Source organism: Ictidomys tridecemlineatus, chromosome 8 (genome assembly GCF_052094955.1).
Source record: "Ictidomys tridecemlineatus isolate mIctTri1 chromosome 8, mIctTri1.hap1, whole genome shotgun sequence".
In the NCBI taxonomy this organism is placed as follows: domain Eukaryota; kingdom Metazoa; phylum Chordata; class Mammalia; order Rodentia; family Sciuridae; genus Ictidomys; species Ictidomys tridecemlineatus.
The window spans coordinates 145,850,571-145,867,849 of record NC_135484.1 but is presented as its reverse complement, the minus strand read 5'-3'; the positions used below and the strand labels follow the sequence as shown (position 1 = coordinate 145,867,849).

Here is a 17,279-nt window from a genome sequence, read left to right as displayed (position 1 = left end):
CACACACACACACACACACACACACACACAGTGAGGGAGGGTGATTTTCAGTCCTCCTTAGAGTCCTCCAATCTCCAACTTCATCCCAGCATCCAGAACGCCAGATCCTCCCACGGGAAGCCTCAGGCCCAGCCCAGGAAGAAGACTCCCCTCTGCCCCACCTCCCCACCTCGGCTTCCCTAAAGCTGGGGTCTCTCTGGCCCCAGGAGTGAGTGCTATAGGTCAGGAGAGGCAGGGGACAATGGAGAGGGACGGGGTAGCGAGTTGTGTTAGCAGGCGACCTTCACAGAATTCTTGCCAGCTACAATTCCTAGGGGGTTCCCCCCAGTATTTATCAAGATGAGAACCTCGGGAAGTTGTGATGACGTCTAGCCTGGAGAGGACACCGGCAATACCCATCACATTTGGGGACTGTTACGTAAAGACGTATAACAGATTGATACTCGTGCCCAAGTTCACGACTATTTTTAAAATTCGCTGTTTGGAATGCTCCCGTCTGCAGGTTCCTTGACAGCAAACCGTCTGGCACCCAGGTAAGGACTCTTCTGCTCTCCCCCTGGCGATCTTCCTGAACGGGACCTTTCAAGTTTCACATTTTAATTCAGACAGTTTTACTATACACCAGTTATACTAAAAAGGAACTGGAAAAGAGTTCTTGAGTTTTTCTATTTCAAAAACATGGATACTCTTTAAAACGCACACTGTTTGGGGGCCTTTCCTGTTTGGATCTTGGACCGCTTGGATTTTTTTCCTTGATTTTTCTTTATATAACTCTTATATTTCAAATTTCAAACTTAGTTGTTAGATGATTTTACCTAAATAAACTTTCAGCCTTGATCATGTTCACAGAGTCTGTCAACCATTTTAATTTGGCACTAATGGGATAGATTATACGATGAAACCAAACTGCCAAGTCCAACCCACATCTCCTGGTTACACCTTCCGTCCGGGAAAACAAACACCACCAACACTGCTCTTGAGATGCAGAGATGCCTACCTGAGTGTCCTCTTGACAGGAAACAAGCGCAAGTCCAAGGCTGGCCACGTCCAAGGCTGGCCACGGCTGCTGCCGTAGAGAGAGCGCTAACAGCTGCTTCCAAGTTCAGGGTCATGGCTCCTCACACACCCCGTCTCCTGAGCATCAGCTTCTGTGGCCTCCGAGACTCTGACTAATGACTCTGTGTTGATCACACATGGCTGGTTCTGGTCCCTGTCACATCACAGTGTGTGAACATCAAGGCAGAACGTTGGTTTCCAAGCTCAGCTAATGACAAATTACGCATACTTGCCATTTCTCTGATGCCAAGTCTTTCATTCACAAAACCCAATGTTCCAGATCTTCTTATTTATGGCACCTGAGTCTCAAATTAAGCTTCAACACACTAGTGGCATCCAGTCCCCGATAAAGTCCAGATTTCCACCTAGAGACTCAGAAAACTGGCTTCCAGCTACAGCCGAGCTGTATTACTCCCCATAACTACTACATAATGTGCTGGCCAGCTTCTGACATCATTCCCGATTGTCAGAATCTCCCTGAAGAACATTAAGGACATTTTGACCATGTACAGGTGATTTTTGCTGTGCCTTTTCATTTAAAAACATCCTTCCTGCAAAAAGTGAAAGTTTAAACTTAGAAAATCCTAAACGAATAGGCTCAACAGATGCTCAGCGCTCACTCTTGAAGGCCCAACAGCTCCTCTGCGAGAATCTAGCCTGTCCCCAGGAGCTCCTGACGGCATGAGGAACGACTCCGAAGCCCTTCAAAGATGAGCACTGCTTCCCTCCTCATCCAAGACCCAGCAATTGAATCTGATGGGAAATCATAATCGACTCATTAGGACACACCGAGTTAATGATCTAGAAATCCAGGCTGTTAACTCTGAAAGAGGCCACGGTTGCACGGATGGAGTGGGGTTTAGGGTGCGTTATTTGTCAGCAGTTTTAAACCAATAAACGTCCAGCAGTGAGGGAGAAGAAACCAGCGCTCCCACCCTGCACCTGGTATCACGTCTGCCTTCCCGACGAGACCAGGAGCGTGAGCACGGCGGGCGGCATCCTGAGGGGGAGGCACACGGGCTCTGGGGTGGGAGACCTAGACTTGGGGCTGGCTCAGACCTTACTGAAATGGGGTCTTGGACTAAGCGATCACACCTGCCTCACCAAGTGGTTGTGGGATTCAATGAAATCATCAGCACAAGTATTTTCATAAATAAGCACTATGTAGACACTAGAGAAATCCAGAAATGATGCCTCCACGGGGCTTTTTAAAGTACCCTCTTCACTGGGAGCAGAAAGAGCATGCGTCAGACGCGGGCGTCCCCTCCAGAGACAGCCCACCTAGGGAAAGCCGAGTCTGCCCTTTGTGAATGGACGTGGCTTTCCTGTGTAGTACATGGACACACCACAGTGGCTCCCACCTGTGCACATCCACAGGGCTGGGATCCTAGTTAGAATGAGACACTCTCTATACTTGTATAAATACGTCAAAATGACTCTATTGACTCTAATGCCATATGTAATTAAAAAGAACAAACAAAAATAAATAAATGATTTTTTAAATGACGAGGGCCAGGGTGTGGCTTGGTGGTAGAGCATCTGCCCAGAGAGTTCTACCCCAGCCCTGAAGAGACAATCACCGAGGCCTCTCCATTAAATCAACCTCTTTCCTCTTAGCTGCCGCCTCTACCATTTCCCTTGGCGAAAGAAGAAGGAAGGAAGGAAGGAAGGAAGGGAGGGAGGGAGGGAGGGAGGGAGGGAGGGAGGGAAAGAAAGCTGGAAAGCTCTACAAACTTACCAGGGGAAAAAAATCTCAAAAATTAACCACTTTAAATTGGTGGCTGGATGTCCCCCAAAGGCCCGTGTGTTCAAGGCTTGACACCCAGGGTCCCACTATTGGTAGGTGGTGGAACCTTTAGACCTGAGGTAGGGTCCAGTGAGATGTCCTTAAGTCACTGGGGGTGTGTCCTTGAAGATGGCTGTGGACCCAGATCCCTTCCTCTCTCTCTTTGCTCCATGGTTGTGATGTGTGGTTTTGCTCGCCGTGTGCTCCTGCTGTGACGTGCTACTTTGCTTCAAGCCCAAAACAATAAAACCAACTGACCTTGGACTGGAATCTTCAAAACTGTGAGCCAAAATGAACCTTTTCTCTTTATAAGTTAATCATTTCAGGTATTTTGTCATAGAGATGGAAAGCTGACTAATACATTATAGGCTCTTTGTACCATTTCTACAATTTCAAACTTAGGTAGAAAGAGTTAATTATTTGGAGGCCTGTTTCACAAAATGAAACTCATACCACACAGTTTCTCTCTTTTTCAAAACCAATGTAACTACCTTTCTTCTAAAAGACAGAGATAATTTACTTGTTGATGAAATAAACTACCTGATTATACTTCTGAAGTCATGGCTGAAAATCACAGATTGTCCTTTATTGGCATTTTAGTAATAAGAAAAGCATCTTCAACTGCTACAGACCTCACTTAAAAGAGCAATAGTTGTTAATTCTTGAGAGACTCATGATGTGGCCCCTCTATTCACTAAGTGTTCACTTACTGCCTGTTACGCCTGACTACGTTCTAGGTGTCAGGGACGCAGAGACGAGTAAGACAGAGTCCCTGAAAGCAGAGGTTGACTGTAAAGGCACAGGACCCTCCTCTGCCCTCACCTCTGCCCCGCCCACCACCAATGGCGGCACTCTGCACCCTGAGCTCAGTGCTCACAGCGTCTCTGACCCACTCCCCGGTCTCCCTCCTACCCACTGACCACACTTCTCAGCGCTGTCTGGCTGCTGCTCTTCTGTGGAATCTCTGAACGCAGTGCGCCCAGCCCTGGTCCTGAACTGCCATTTCTTCTCCATTGCATTCTTTCCCGTGGACGGTCTCACACCCCAATGGCTCTGCACACCATCTAGTGACCATGCCTCAGCTCTGTGGCTGCAGCTCTCTCCTCAGGGAACCTCCACTTGTATTTCAACTTTAACATCCTCACCTCTCTTTGCCCCCAAGTTGTCTGGTACACAGTTTTTCCTGTTCTAGCAAATGGCGCCATCCTGCTCTCAGTTTTTCAGGCCCAAAATTGGGAGTCACCTTTGATTCTATGTCATCCCTCCCACCTCACGTCCAGTTCATTGGCAAGTCAGTCTCCAGAGTGTATCTCCAACCTTCAACTCCACTCCAGGACCCGCGTCTCCACCAACCTCTGACCTGCTTGGTTACAGCTCCGATTCACCCTCCAGCTCCTCATCTTGCCCAGCTATTTTCTTTGCATTTGCCAAAAGTGAGCCTCTAGAAATGTAAACTGGATTATCTTGATCATCTGCTTCAATAGTTTCCATTACACAGAGATTAAAATCCAAGCTCCATCAGCCACGTCTGCCCTCCCTCCACCCTGTCCCCGCGCGTGTCCACACCTCCTTCCTGCCACACTGGTCTCTGTTAAGTTCCAGGAACTGTCCAAACCCTCCTGCTCCAAGCTGGGTCTTCCGTGTGACGTGCCACACCAACCCCGCCCTGTCACAGACCTAACCACAGTCCTGGGGAGGTCCTCCTTCCCTCTCATTTCTAAAAGCCTCGCCCTTTATTTCCTGGAACACTCTGCTTGACTGTTTTAAATGAATCTCCACAAGCCAATGGAACCGATGTGTTTGCTCCAATTTCCCGCACCAGCAGGTCCAGTCCTGGAGCGGCAGAGTCACCAACATGCTGCTCACCACTGTCCCCGCTGCGCCCCACAGGCCAGCACAGAGGAGACTCGGGGGGACCTGCCATGAGCGAACTCACCCAGGTGTCTCCGAGACCCCTCCCCTCCACTCTGGCCCACTCTCAGTGAGGTCAGCACTTTGCTTTGACAGTATCCCTGGCTGCTGTAGTAGTTTAGATGTTTAAATCACAAAAGGAATACTCCAACACTTCCATCAAGAAACACTAAATCTGCTGACGTGGCAAGAAATCGTAATCACAAAATGCAGTAGCCAAAAGATTCCCAAGTCATGGCGGAGAGGAAGCCCTCGTGAAATGAAGCCTCTCCACTGCTTGTCTGAACTGTTTAAAATCCCCATTTTTATAACCATTTGTCCAAGGTCAGCTTCAAGTTTAGATTTATCAAAGGAATCTGTTAATATAATCAGAGAAGAAAACTCCCACAGGATTGTCTCCTGTAAATTCTGGGCACCAATCTGAGGCGACACAATTTGTCCTTAAGGCTTTTAAATGGTCTCTAAATGTTTCTTTATGAACTAAGCAAAGTGGTTATCAAGACAATATCTCAATGTTGACAGCTTTCACAAAATTATAAATACAGCAAAAGCTAGAAGGATATTTTTATATTATTCTAAAATAAGAAGTGTCACAAACCAAAGTGATTTTCATCTTATCATGCTGCAACTGTTTTGCTCAGTTCTCATAATTCTAAAGAATAATATCATCTTTCCCCAGCATTAATAAAAATGGCTACAGCTCTTGAAATAGAGTAGCTTTCTACTATCAAGGGCCAACAGTACTTTGACTCAGCAAAATGTGACAATTCAATTAATTAGATGCTTCAACTAATAATGGGTAAAAAGGCTCACAAAAGAAAAACGTCACTTTCTAAATTCCACCACATCTAATATATTCTTAAGCCAAGACTGTCCAAAAAAGGAAGAAATAGAAATTAAATTGTATTGACTTGATTTGCCCCCAATGGCTTTTCTCAACAGACCTTTTAGAGTCCATCTGAATGGACGTGTGACTTTGCAATCCGGCTACATGAAGTGGCATTTACTGACTGACACACATTCAACTGTGAAGACAGGGTAGAGTAGAAAGCTGCAATTTTTGTAATGGACAGAAATGATCCATATATATATATATATTAAAAGGACTGTTGGGAGAGAGAGTCCTGAATTCATTACATATTAAGGCCTAAGCCAAGGGCAGTCAGAACACGCCAGGCCAGAGCAGCAGAAGCCAAGGTGCAGCCCAGGTCCAAACTAGATCAGGCTGGGAGCCAAGGTCTGGAAGGCCTGAGACCCATCTTCAGGATTTTTTAATTGATCAACCAGCAACCAGGACCCCACGAGTGACAGGAGTCCGTCACAAGGGCACCTCAGAAACACACTGTCTTCTACTGGCTTTTATTTTCAGTAGTGAAATAAATAGATAAATGGAGTTAAGGCCACGTAGCTGGACTTGGCGATAAATACAGAAACAGAAACACCGGACTCAGAATCAGAGACGGCTTCTAAAAGATTCTGAGTCACCTGCCCCTGGGTGCCCAAGGAGTCCAGGGGTTCCCAAGGAAGCTGGAGGTGCCCCGAGAGTAAAGGGAGCACCACCAAGGACACAAAGGAGACTCGGGAGGCGGGAGGGGGGGAGGGAGGCAGGAGGGGAGGGGGGAGAGCACCAGGAGGAAGGGCCGGGCAGGCCACAGACCAGGAGGGGGCGGCGGGGAGGACGGGCTGCCGTGAATTCAGGGCTCAAGGGTGGCGGGGCAGAGAGAAGAACAGAGGATGGACGTGAAGAGCCAGAGTGAGGGAGAGGAAGCCAGGAGAAGAGCCAAGCTCAGAGAAACAGGGACGATGAACCCCGACGGAGCGTTTCGGTGCCTGAGACAAGGCTCAACTTGGGCGACTGAAGTATATGGATTATTTTCAACCCAGCACTAATGTAAAGCCGAGTGGCATTAAATCAGTCACATACCAGATTACAGGCTAACCGGATAATGTTGCAATATGAAATTTAAAGTGTCAATTCTGCTTAACAACAGTGACAAGTATGTTAACAGATTTTGTAGAATTGCAAGAGGAATCAAATTCCTTAATTTGAAAAGCATTTTTCTTACCTAATAAAACAGAAACAGTGGCCTCATTGATTTTCCAGCTGCAGACGGAGACGGCTGATTTATTGCCTAATAACAGTGCGACTGAGACTCGGGAACCATCTGCCCTGGAGCACAGGGGCCTCAGAAGCACAGGTGGCTGCAGTGTGACGGTCACCAGACAGGAGCCCTCCAGGACCCACAGGGCCTGGGTCCAGGAAGTGGGCATCTCACGTATGTTGAAAGGCCAGGACTTCATGACAATACCCAACCAAACAAGCTGGACGCCCTCAGAAGACCACCTTTTCAGAAGGCAACTCACCCTGAAAATGAGTCGAGAGGGGAAAAGACACAGAATTCACCCTGCCCCTCCTTTCCCAGCCGGCTCTCAGCAAGGTCATGGAGGAGCTAATGAGGTCAAACTCTCTACAGAAGCACCGTGATAATAAACAAGGAATGGCAGGATGACGGTATTACTTTTCAACCTTTAGTAAAACAACTCACCTAGAGCAGGAGGGGGCAGGTACCTGCCAGTGCACACACAGGTTGTGCAACAGCACCCCAGGCACAGGCTGAGACTGCTCTCCGGCGACAGAGACTAAGCAGCCCTCACAGCCCAAAGCATGAACTACCCAGCCCTTTACAAAAGAAGTCTGCCAACCTCTGAGGTGGGCCACGTCCATCAAAGGCTGCTAGGAAAAAAGAGACGGAGATGGTAACCCACAGATCAGAGCAAACCTGTGCTCACTGACGGGGCTTCGTGTGACAGAGTGGGATACGGTGCCCTGTGCCTCCATCCACCACCCATCAAGCCTCCTTGCCAAGAAACGGAAAATCTAATCAAACCTCCATTCCTGAGCTTATGGGAAATATAGGGGCAGAAAAACAAACTAGACTCTACCACAGGGATTCAAGTGGTTAAAATTCAGCTATGGGATATCCCACACGACAAGGAATCTGGTTCTTTCAATAAATAAATTGCAAAAAAGAAGGGTGAACCCTCGGCCTAGGAGAGATCTAACAACTGGGCGCATGTGTGTTCTTCCTGGATTCCAACTGTCACCCACCGACTGGGAAAACATTCACGGGACAAGAGAGGAGACCTGATGCTGATCCTAAATTTGATGACAGCAAGGAATCACCCTGTTGTTGCCTGGTGTGACAGTGGCGTTGTGGATGTGTGTTGTAAGGACAAGTCTCTTCACTGCTTTAAGGTATGCACAGATGAAATCATATGACATCTGGTCTTTGTTTCAAAATACTCCAGTGGGGAGGGGCAGATAAATGAAGCAAGATTGGCCGTATGTTGATCATTGTGGAAGCTGAGAGCTTAGTATAAAGAGATTCATTACACCATTTTCTCTACTTTTGAATACGTTTAAATTATTCCATAATAAAAAGATAAAAATAAAAACCACTAGCAAAGCTTTCTGTCTACTTTCCAACGTCTGTGTCCATGGATGCCGTGTCCCCTGCCCACCCACCACATGTGTTCATTCATCCACCAAACTGAACGCCTTCTACAACGTGGGCCCTGGGCTAGGTGCTGACAGTGGCCTTACCCTTCAGGAGGTGGGTGGACAGCTGGAGGGGGAGCCCAGAGGTGACTCAGCCGTCACAGCGCCTAATGGCAGTGCTTGCCAGGGAAGGAGCCCAGGGGACTGGGGTGCAGAAGGGCAGCCACGCCCTCCTGTGTGCCCAAGGCTGCCCTCGGCACTGCTGAGCCCAGCCCGTCCCTCCTGAGTTTCAGAGATGTCCTTTCTCTACAGTGGCCCCATCTGAGGACCCAGAGCCTGCCACCACCTCGCCACGGCTCCACCACAGGGAAACGCTGGGTTCTGTCCATTCTGTCGCCCGAGGCTTCCGCAGGGACTGCTCCGGCCCATCCTCCCTGCGTCATTTGACACACCCAGCCCGGCACACCCAGTGCAGCGTGAGCCCCCTTCTCCATCTTCACTAGTGGGTCACCCCCAGGCCCCACCCTGGGACCCACAAAGAAAGACGGTGTAACCAGAGAGAGCGGAGGCCAAGGGCTGGAGGGGCACTCTCAGGGGGAAGGAACGGAGGGAAAGCAGCCAGGGGAGACCCCCGCTCACTGCTTGCCACCCCCCGTGGCACAAGCCCATGGAAGTCAGAGAGGCTCCCGTCTTGGGTGGACGGTGGCCATTGGGGCTGAAGTTTTGAAAGCCTGTTTGGTCTGGGCTGGTTCTCCATGGTTGCTGCCTGATCTGGTGTGAAGGAAGCTTAAGAGGTTGGGCAGGGGGCAGGGGTGTGGCTCAGGGACACAGGGCCTGCCTAGCACAAGAGGGGCGCTAGGTTCCATCCCCAGCTCCACCAAAAAGGAAAAGGGAGAGCGAGAGAGAGAGACTGGATAAGTCCAGCAGCTCTGCTAAGCCAGCCTGGCTGGTGGCCAGGGACACTGCGGAGGTGCCCTCTCCCCGAGGACAAGTCCACCTTCCAGTTGTCCTCAGAGGGAATGCCTGGGCTGCCCGGGGCAGGCAACACTGGGTGAATACGTGTGTGAACAGGGTCCCAGGGTGAAACCCTAAACTGGGCCACAAAAACGTGGGCTGCCATAGGCCCGACTCTCTGACGGGCAGGCTTTGGGATCTGAAGCCAATCATGTGGCAAATCACTCCACCTTCCTGAGTCAAAGCACTTCGTCTGGCTGGTGGCCTTGCCGCTCGACCACCGCAGGGCTGGGGACTGGGAGCAGCCTTCCCCTGGGCCCTGGGTATCACAGCAAGTGGCAACTGGGAGGTTTCTGCCCTGAGCAGGCAAAGCACTGGTGCCACTCTTGTCCTCTTGATCCTCGTGTCCATCTGCCTGAAGCCTCTCCTAGGCTCTGACCCCAGGAAGCAGCTCATCAGTGTGCAATGTTACTAACACAAATTGCCTGTGAGGAAAACAAATCCCTACGTAATAATATTGAAATACCTGCTGGAGATCACAAAAACAAAATCTAGTCTTAAGAACTGCAGTCTGGGCTGGGCGGGGTGGCACACTCCTGTCATCCCGACGACTCAGGAGGCTGAGGCAGGAGGATCACAAGTTCCAGAGCAGCCTCAGCAATTCAGTGAGGCCCTGTCTCAAAATAAAGAGGGCTGGGGATGTGGCTCAGTGGTAAACTGCCCCTGGGTTAGATCCCTAGTACAGAGGAGAGGAGGAGGAAGAGAAGGAGGAAGAAGAGGAGGAGGAGAAGGTGGGGGACAGCAGCATAAAACACTGTGTCCACCCCCACACTAAGACTTGAACAAGAACTAACACAGTTCCTATTAACTCCAGGCCACATGCCTAGGACAGCCTCGGCCCCCTTAAAATGCCCACCTGAGACAGCTCAATGCTGCCAACATAATTCACTGTTGCAGCCAATGCAGGTGGGTATACCCCTGACCTCCCTTTTCTAGAGCATTTATTTTTAAAAACTTGCAGTTATAAGTCCTTCCCTTTCCCCTCTGAGAAGTAGATCTTCCACCACCCAGAAATGGCTCCTTGAGGACCTGAGTCACCTCTGTGAAACTCAAATGCCCAAAGAGATGCCCTCCTGGCAGCCAGCTTCTGTGGGTAAGTTAAGAGACTAACTTCTATTCCAGCTTACCAAACTGCCTCCTGTCGTTAGAGGAGAAATCTGTTTTTCCTCCAAATAAACAGCAGTTAACAAACCCAGATTGCCTCACGCACAGGGCAGTCACCCTTGGCATCCTTCAGAGCCTCTCCCTGGGCACGCCCCAGCCTTAGGCATGCCCCAGCCTTGGGCATGCCCCAGCATGTGAAAGGCCTCCTGTCTTTTGTCACAGCGGAGCTGACCTGGTCACACTGAAGCCTTGGCCGACTGTGGTGGTGCTGAATATAATCTGTCTTGCTGTTCAAGAGGAATCTGGTGCAAAATTTTACTTTGACACCATTCACTTAGCAAATATTGAGTACACACCTCCCAGGTGCCAGCTACCCTGCCCACCAATGAACAAGATGTCCCCATCCTCACAGAGCAGGCCACCCAGCGAAAGGGACAGACCTGCACGAAAAGCACAGCAGTGTCAGCGCAGGGAGAGGGGGGCCAGCAGAGCAGAGCTCTCTGGCAGCACCCCAATACTCACTCCAATACTCACCACTCATCTACTATATCCGACCTACTTCTATATCTCCCCCAAAACTCAGAGACTGTGAAGCGGGACAAGCTCTGGGGCTGGTGAAACACTGGGTGGCACTTGGAGCTTAGGGGTTTGGGGTGTTCCTATACTTTCCTATCAGCACGAATAAAAGTGCACAGCACTCCACGATCTAGGAACTACTTTCATTATTTAAATGCCTACGAGCTGATCAGTAGTATTCCCTACCTGTAATTAAATAATTACAGCTTTATCAAGGCTCATTTTGAATCTACTAATCAAGTAAGAATTTCAGAAAAAAAAAAAAACACTCAACAAACTAAACACCTTGAGCAAAAACTATTTATTTTAAAATGTTACAGGTTCAACTTGTGAACTTACTTTAATCAAAATCAACACATGTAGAGGCTGGGGCTGCAGCTCAGAGGTAGAGCGCTCGCCTCACACATGCTGGGTTCGATCCTCAGCATCACATAAACATAAATAGATGTTGTGTCCATCTACAACTGATACATAAAATTTAAAAAATTAACACATATATAAAGTAATCATTGTTCTTCATAATAATGGTTGCTTATTATACTGTCGTATAGGGGAAAAGGAATATTTAGGGTAATAATTTAGAGTTAATAATTACAAGTTTTTAATTTATCCAGCAAAATACCAGGATAATACAGGTATATCAAGATGGACCTGGGTAAGTTCTGTGGATCTAGTAATTCTTCATCAATATTTTCTCCCTCTGAGACAGGGTGTCACTGAATTATCCAGGCTGGTGTCAGACTCCAGGACTCTCTGATCCTCCTACCTCAGCCTCCCAAGTAGCTGGGACTCCAGGCACGTGACACTGTGCCTAGCTTCAAGAATGCTCTGTACTTTCCATAAGATAATAAAAGTATTAAGTCATTGTATTTTAATAAAATTGCCTTATTTGTTGTACTTATTTTGCTCTAAGAAACAATGAAGAACTGTTTGAAAAGAAAGCACTTCAAAGCCCAATATTAGAATAACAGTGTGGATAAGTTTATCCTTTTATACAGAAGAGTTTAGTCTCTCAGCTACTAAAATACTGAATACAATTTCCCTAGTTCAAGTTTTGCAAAACAGTTTTCTACCTTCCCCCTCCAGTCACTGTCTCTTGACGAGTCTGTTTATTCCAAGTCAGGAACTAACTTACAGGGGGGCGGGGACACGCATGCTCAGACACCTCTGTGACAACTCAGGTCAAAGAGCAATGATACCAGAATGTTCTGGAGTTCCACCTCCTCTAGAGTGAGGAGCTCAGAGCACACCAGCCTCCCTACGAAGAAGAAAGTTTTACAAAAAACTTAGAAAAGCAAAATATGATTCCACCCAATGGACAGCAACCAAAGAAGTGGGACTAGAGAGGCCACGGCTGGGAAGAGAGGGGAATCCACTGAGGTGAACTTGACATCCTCTGCTGCTTTGTTCTTTTGTCAAAGCACTTGCCAATTTCTGCACCACCCAGGGGCTGAGAGGCCAAGGAGAAAGCAGCAGCTCACTGAGGCTCACTGTGGCTCAGTGAGGCTCTCTATGGCTCACCGTGGCTCACCGTGGCTCACCGAGGCTCACAGAGGCTCACTGTGGCTCACTGAGGCTCACCGTGGCTCATCGTGGCTCATCGTAGCTCACAGAGGCTCACTGTGGCTCATTGTGGCTCATTGAGGCTCACCGTGGCTCACCATGGCTCATCATGGCTCATCGTGGCTCATCATGGCTCATCATGGCTCATCGTGGCTCATCGTGGCTCACCGAGGCTCACAGAGGCTCACAGAGGCTCACAGAGGCTCACTGTGGCTCATTGTGGCTCATTGAGGCTCACCGTGGCTCACCACGGCTCATCGTGGCTCACCGTGGCTCACTGTGGCTCACTGTGGCTCACCGGGGCTCACTGAGGCTCACCGTGGCTCACCGTGGTTCACCGTGGCTCACCGTGGCTCACAGAGGCTCACCGTGGCTCACAGAGGCTCATTGTGGCTCACTGAGGCTCACCATGGCTCATCGTGGCTCATCGTGGCTCACTGTGGCTCATCGTGGCTCACCGAGGCTCACTGTGGCTCACTGTGGCTCACCGGGGCTCACCGAGGCTCACCGTCAGCACCTGGCTCTGATTCAGGAGGAACAAGCAGCCAGGGTGGGGGAGATGGGGAGAAGCAACCTGCTGACAGGACACATCCTTCCACGGCTCCCAGTGGCACAACGCGAAGGGCCAGAAAACCAGAGACAGTGGTGCATATGACATTCAAATACTCAGCAGAGCCGTGGGCTGGGACACAGAGAGTGAAGTTCAGGTTCCAGGAAGAAAAAAGGCTTTACTCAAAGAATAGAGAAAAAACAAAATTAGAATCGTGCTTAAAAAGAACAGAATCCAGCATCGGATCCTTTTAATCCATGACCCCTACTTTGTCCGTCACTCAGAGGAAAAGGAAGTCCCTCTGAAGAAAGAGAACATCTAGAACCCACTATTTTTCCAAATACACTGCCTGGCCTTCTATCCCAAATCCCACACGTTAGCGGACAAGAGCAAGTGACCAAAAACCAGCAGGAAGGCGACAAAACAAGAAAGTGACCCACTGGTGACCCAGATACTGAAGCCATCACATTCTATTAATCAAACAGCTTTGATTAATATGGTCAAGAAAATAGATGACAAGTGAAGAATTTCAACAGAGAACTTTTTTGAAGGAAAAAAAATCAAATAAAAATTATGAAACTCAAAAATACAATAGCTGGGACAGAGAGACAGATACACCCTGGCACAGTGAAATAAAGAGCTGACAAACCCTGTCCCAGGGTGAACCCAGACAAAACTGTCCAGAACAATTACCCTAGCCCTCTAGAAATTTCACCCAACAAACTAGGCAGCACTTACTGATGGCAGCTACTGAACTTGGGCAACAGTAACAAGATTGTGGCACCCGCCTGGGACTGTTCCCGCCGCTCCAGTCTGGTAATTCAGCCAGGGAGAGGCAGCTTCGGTGCCACCAATAGGAGACTCGCTTGATACAAAGTGTTATTGGTTACAGTGGTGACATGTCACAAGCTAACAGAGAGAGACAGTGGCCCTACTACCCTAAAACTAAATCTTATTTGGAAAAAGTCACAGATTAGCCAAATGTGAAACGGGATGTTCCAGACATTACAGCTGTCAGAGGAGATCTGACAAGTTCCCCACTACCAGGGCTGGCCAGAGCCTGGGCACTCGGCACTGGAGACCAGAGTGGGCCAAGCCACTCACACACGCATGCCACAGCCTGACTATGTGCACAGAGACACATTCACATGCCCCATGGAATGAAAGCCCCAGCACCCCCTGCAGATACATCCATAGAGAGGGGGAGCGCCCTGCCTTGGCCTGTGTCGGCTTCACTGCGCAGACAGGAAAGAGTCCTGTGCAGCCAGGGGGGCGGGGACACGCATGATCAGACAGTTTAAAATAAAACAGGAACTGAGCAGGGACATCAATGGCTGCACATTATGGGGAAGGCAGACTTGAAAATTTAGGAAAGTTACTAACCATAAACAAAATAAACCAACACAACCACTCCACCATTCTCATAGGAAAAGAAATCACAGTCCACATTGCTAAAATACGCTACTCAAAATTAACAGCATACAACAACAAACAAACAAAACATGAAAAGAAACCTGAAAGTGTGATCCATACCCAGGAAAAAAGGTGGTCAATAAAAGCCATCTCTGAGTCACCCAGCTGTTGGGTTTAAAAATATTTTATGCTGGTTGTAAAATACATTTATAGAACTTTAAAAACATGTTTAAAGAACTAAAGAAAAGTATAACAACAATGACCCAACAAATAAAAACCTCAATAAAAAGATATTATGTTAAAAGAATCAAATAAAAATTCAGGAGCTGAAAAATTTCAAGCAAGGTGCTCAATAGTACATTTCAAATGAAAAGATTAGTAATAATAAAATAAACAAAGAGCTATTATCCAATGTGAAGAACAAAAAGAAAAAAGATCAAACAGAGTAAAAGAGACCTTTAAGACAATATCAAGTATACCAACATGCATGTAAGGGAGTCCCACATGGAAGGGAGAAGGGAAATAAAACAGGCAAAAACAGCCCCAAATTTGGTATAAAAATTAATGTATAGATTTAAAAGCTAAATGAACCCAAAAAGATCCCCACTGGCACACAGCATACTCAAACAGTTGAAAGACAAAGAAAAAAACAAAATCTTGAAAGTAGCAAGAGAATAATCACCATCAAGGAAAAAGATCAATGACTGACTTCCCAACAGAGATACTGGAGACCAGCAGGCACGGGAATGACGTATTCTAAGTTTTAGGGAAACAACTCCCAACTCACTGAGCAAAACTACCCTTCCAAATGAAGATTTAAAAAATAGTAAGGTTCCCCTCGGCCAGGAGCAGCTCAGGAGGCTGAGGCAGGAGGATCGCAAGTTCAAAGCCAGCCTCAGCAATGGCAAGGCACTAAGCAACTCAGTGAGCCCCTGTCTCTAAATAAAACACAAAACAGGACTGAAGATGTGGCTCAGTGGTCGAGTGCCTCTGAATTCAATCTCTGGTATCCAAAAAAAAAGAGATTCCCAGAGAAGCAATGTCTAAGAGAAATTTGTTATTAGCTAAACTGCTTTATAAGAAATACTAAAGGAAATTCTTCAAGCTGAAAAAGAATGACATCAGACATTAACTTGAATCCATAGCAAGACATGAAGAACACTCTAGATATGTAAATATAGAATATTCTGCACATGAGTATATTTTTCTCATTACTTCTTTAAATTATAAGATTATATAAAGCAATAATTATAACAAAATTATATAAAGCAATAATTATATAAGTTTGAAATATATGTAGATGTAATTGTGTGGTTTTACACATATACAGTTGTAATATGTATGATAATATCAATCCAAAGAAGAGGGAGAAGGAGGAATATTGGAACAAATTTTCTACATTCCACTGGAATTAAATTACTATCATTCTGAAGGATATCATTATAAATTAAGACACAAATTATAATCCCTGCAGTAGCCACTAAGGAAATAACAAACAACACACATATTTTTAAATCAAATATTAAAGTGGCCTACTAAAAACTGTACAGGAAATATACAGAACACAACACCAGAATGGCAGATGTAAAGTCACATCAATAATTATACCAGGGCTGGGGTTGTGGCTCAGTGGTAGAGCACGTACCTTGCATGTGTGAGGCACTGGGTTCAATCCTCGGCACACATACAAATAAATAAAGGTATTGTGTATCTACAACAACAAAAAAAAATTTAAATAATAATAATCATACTAAATGTGAATGAATTAAACACTCCACTCAAAAGGCAGAGATGGAGTTAAGGAAAGCATAACTGGCTGGGCACAGTGGCACATTCCTGTAATCCCAGTGACTCAGGAGACTGAAACAAGAGGATGACAAGTTGGAGGCCAGCCTCAGTAATTTAGCAAGACCCTAAGCAACTTAAGACCTTATCTCAAAATTAAAAATAAAATGAGCTGTGGATATAGCTCAGTGGTAAAGTGCCCTAGGTTTAATTCCCAGTATTAAAAAACAGCACAAGTGAACTAGATGCAACCTACAAGATACACACCTCACATTCTAACACACAAATAGCTGGGAAGTCAATGGAGAGAAACATATACCAGGGAAACCGTAAACATTAATGACCTGAAATGACTACATTAATATTAAATAAACATAATGTGAACTAAAAAATATTACTGGAGGTAAAGAGGGACATTTAATAATGGCAGACTCATCAATGTGTAAAGAAGAAAACAATCATAAACTCAGAAGGCAATATCTGACCGATATGAAAACAGAAATAGACAATCCATCAGACAGCCGGAGAGTCCAAACACCCCATTTTTAATAAGTAATAGGCCACTTAACCCAAAAATCAATAAAGACAATAAACACATACAACCATCAACCAACATGATGTAACTAAAATTTTAGTATAAAATTTTACTCAATGACTATAGAATACACATTGTTTTCAAGGACATGTGGAACACCGTTTAGGACAAAACATGCTGGACCACAAAAAGATGTTTCAAGAAATCAAACTTAAAATCATACAAATATATTTTCTGATCATAATTAAATGACTTATTAGAGATCCATAAACAAAAGAAATCTGAGTAAATATCAGATGTCTAGAAATCAAACAATACACCTTTTTTTAAACTCAAGAATCAAAGAAGAAGTCAAAAGGAACTTTAAAAATATTTTTAACTGAATATAAACAAAAGTACAAAAATATTAAAATTTATGGGATGAAGTTAAAGCAATGCTTAGACCAAATTTTACTATTATAATGCATAATTAGAAAAAAAGAGAAAG

At 46.4% G+C, this 17,279-nt stretch overlaps 1 protein-coding gene across 5 annotated transcripts in view; it reads right to left on the bottom strand.

Moving 5' to 3' along the window:
• Positions 1-17,279, bottom strand: part of Rnf182 (ring finger protein 182) — a 98,600-nt gene that overhangs the window by 13,614 nt on the left and 67,707 nt on the right. Inside the window, exon 1 of one of the 5 annotated variants that reach the window (XM_078020560.1) lies at positions 998-1,808. The exons of the other annotated variants lie outside the window; for them this stretch is intronic. The gene's annotated coding sequence lies outside the window, so the exon portion shown is untranslated. Of the gene's footprint in view, positions 1-997; positions 1,809-17,279 lie in introns of those variants that run through there. 5 annotated transcript variants of the gene reach the window in all.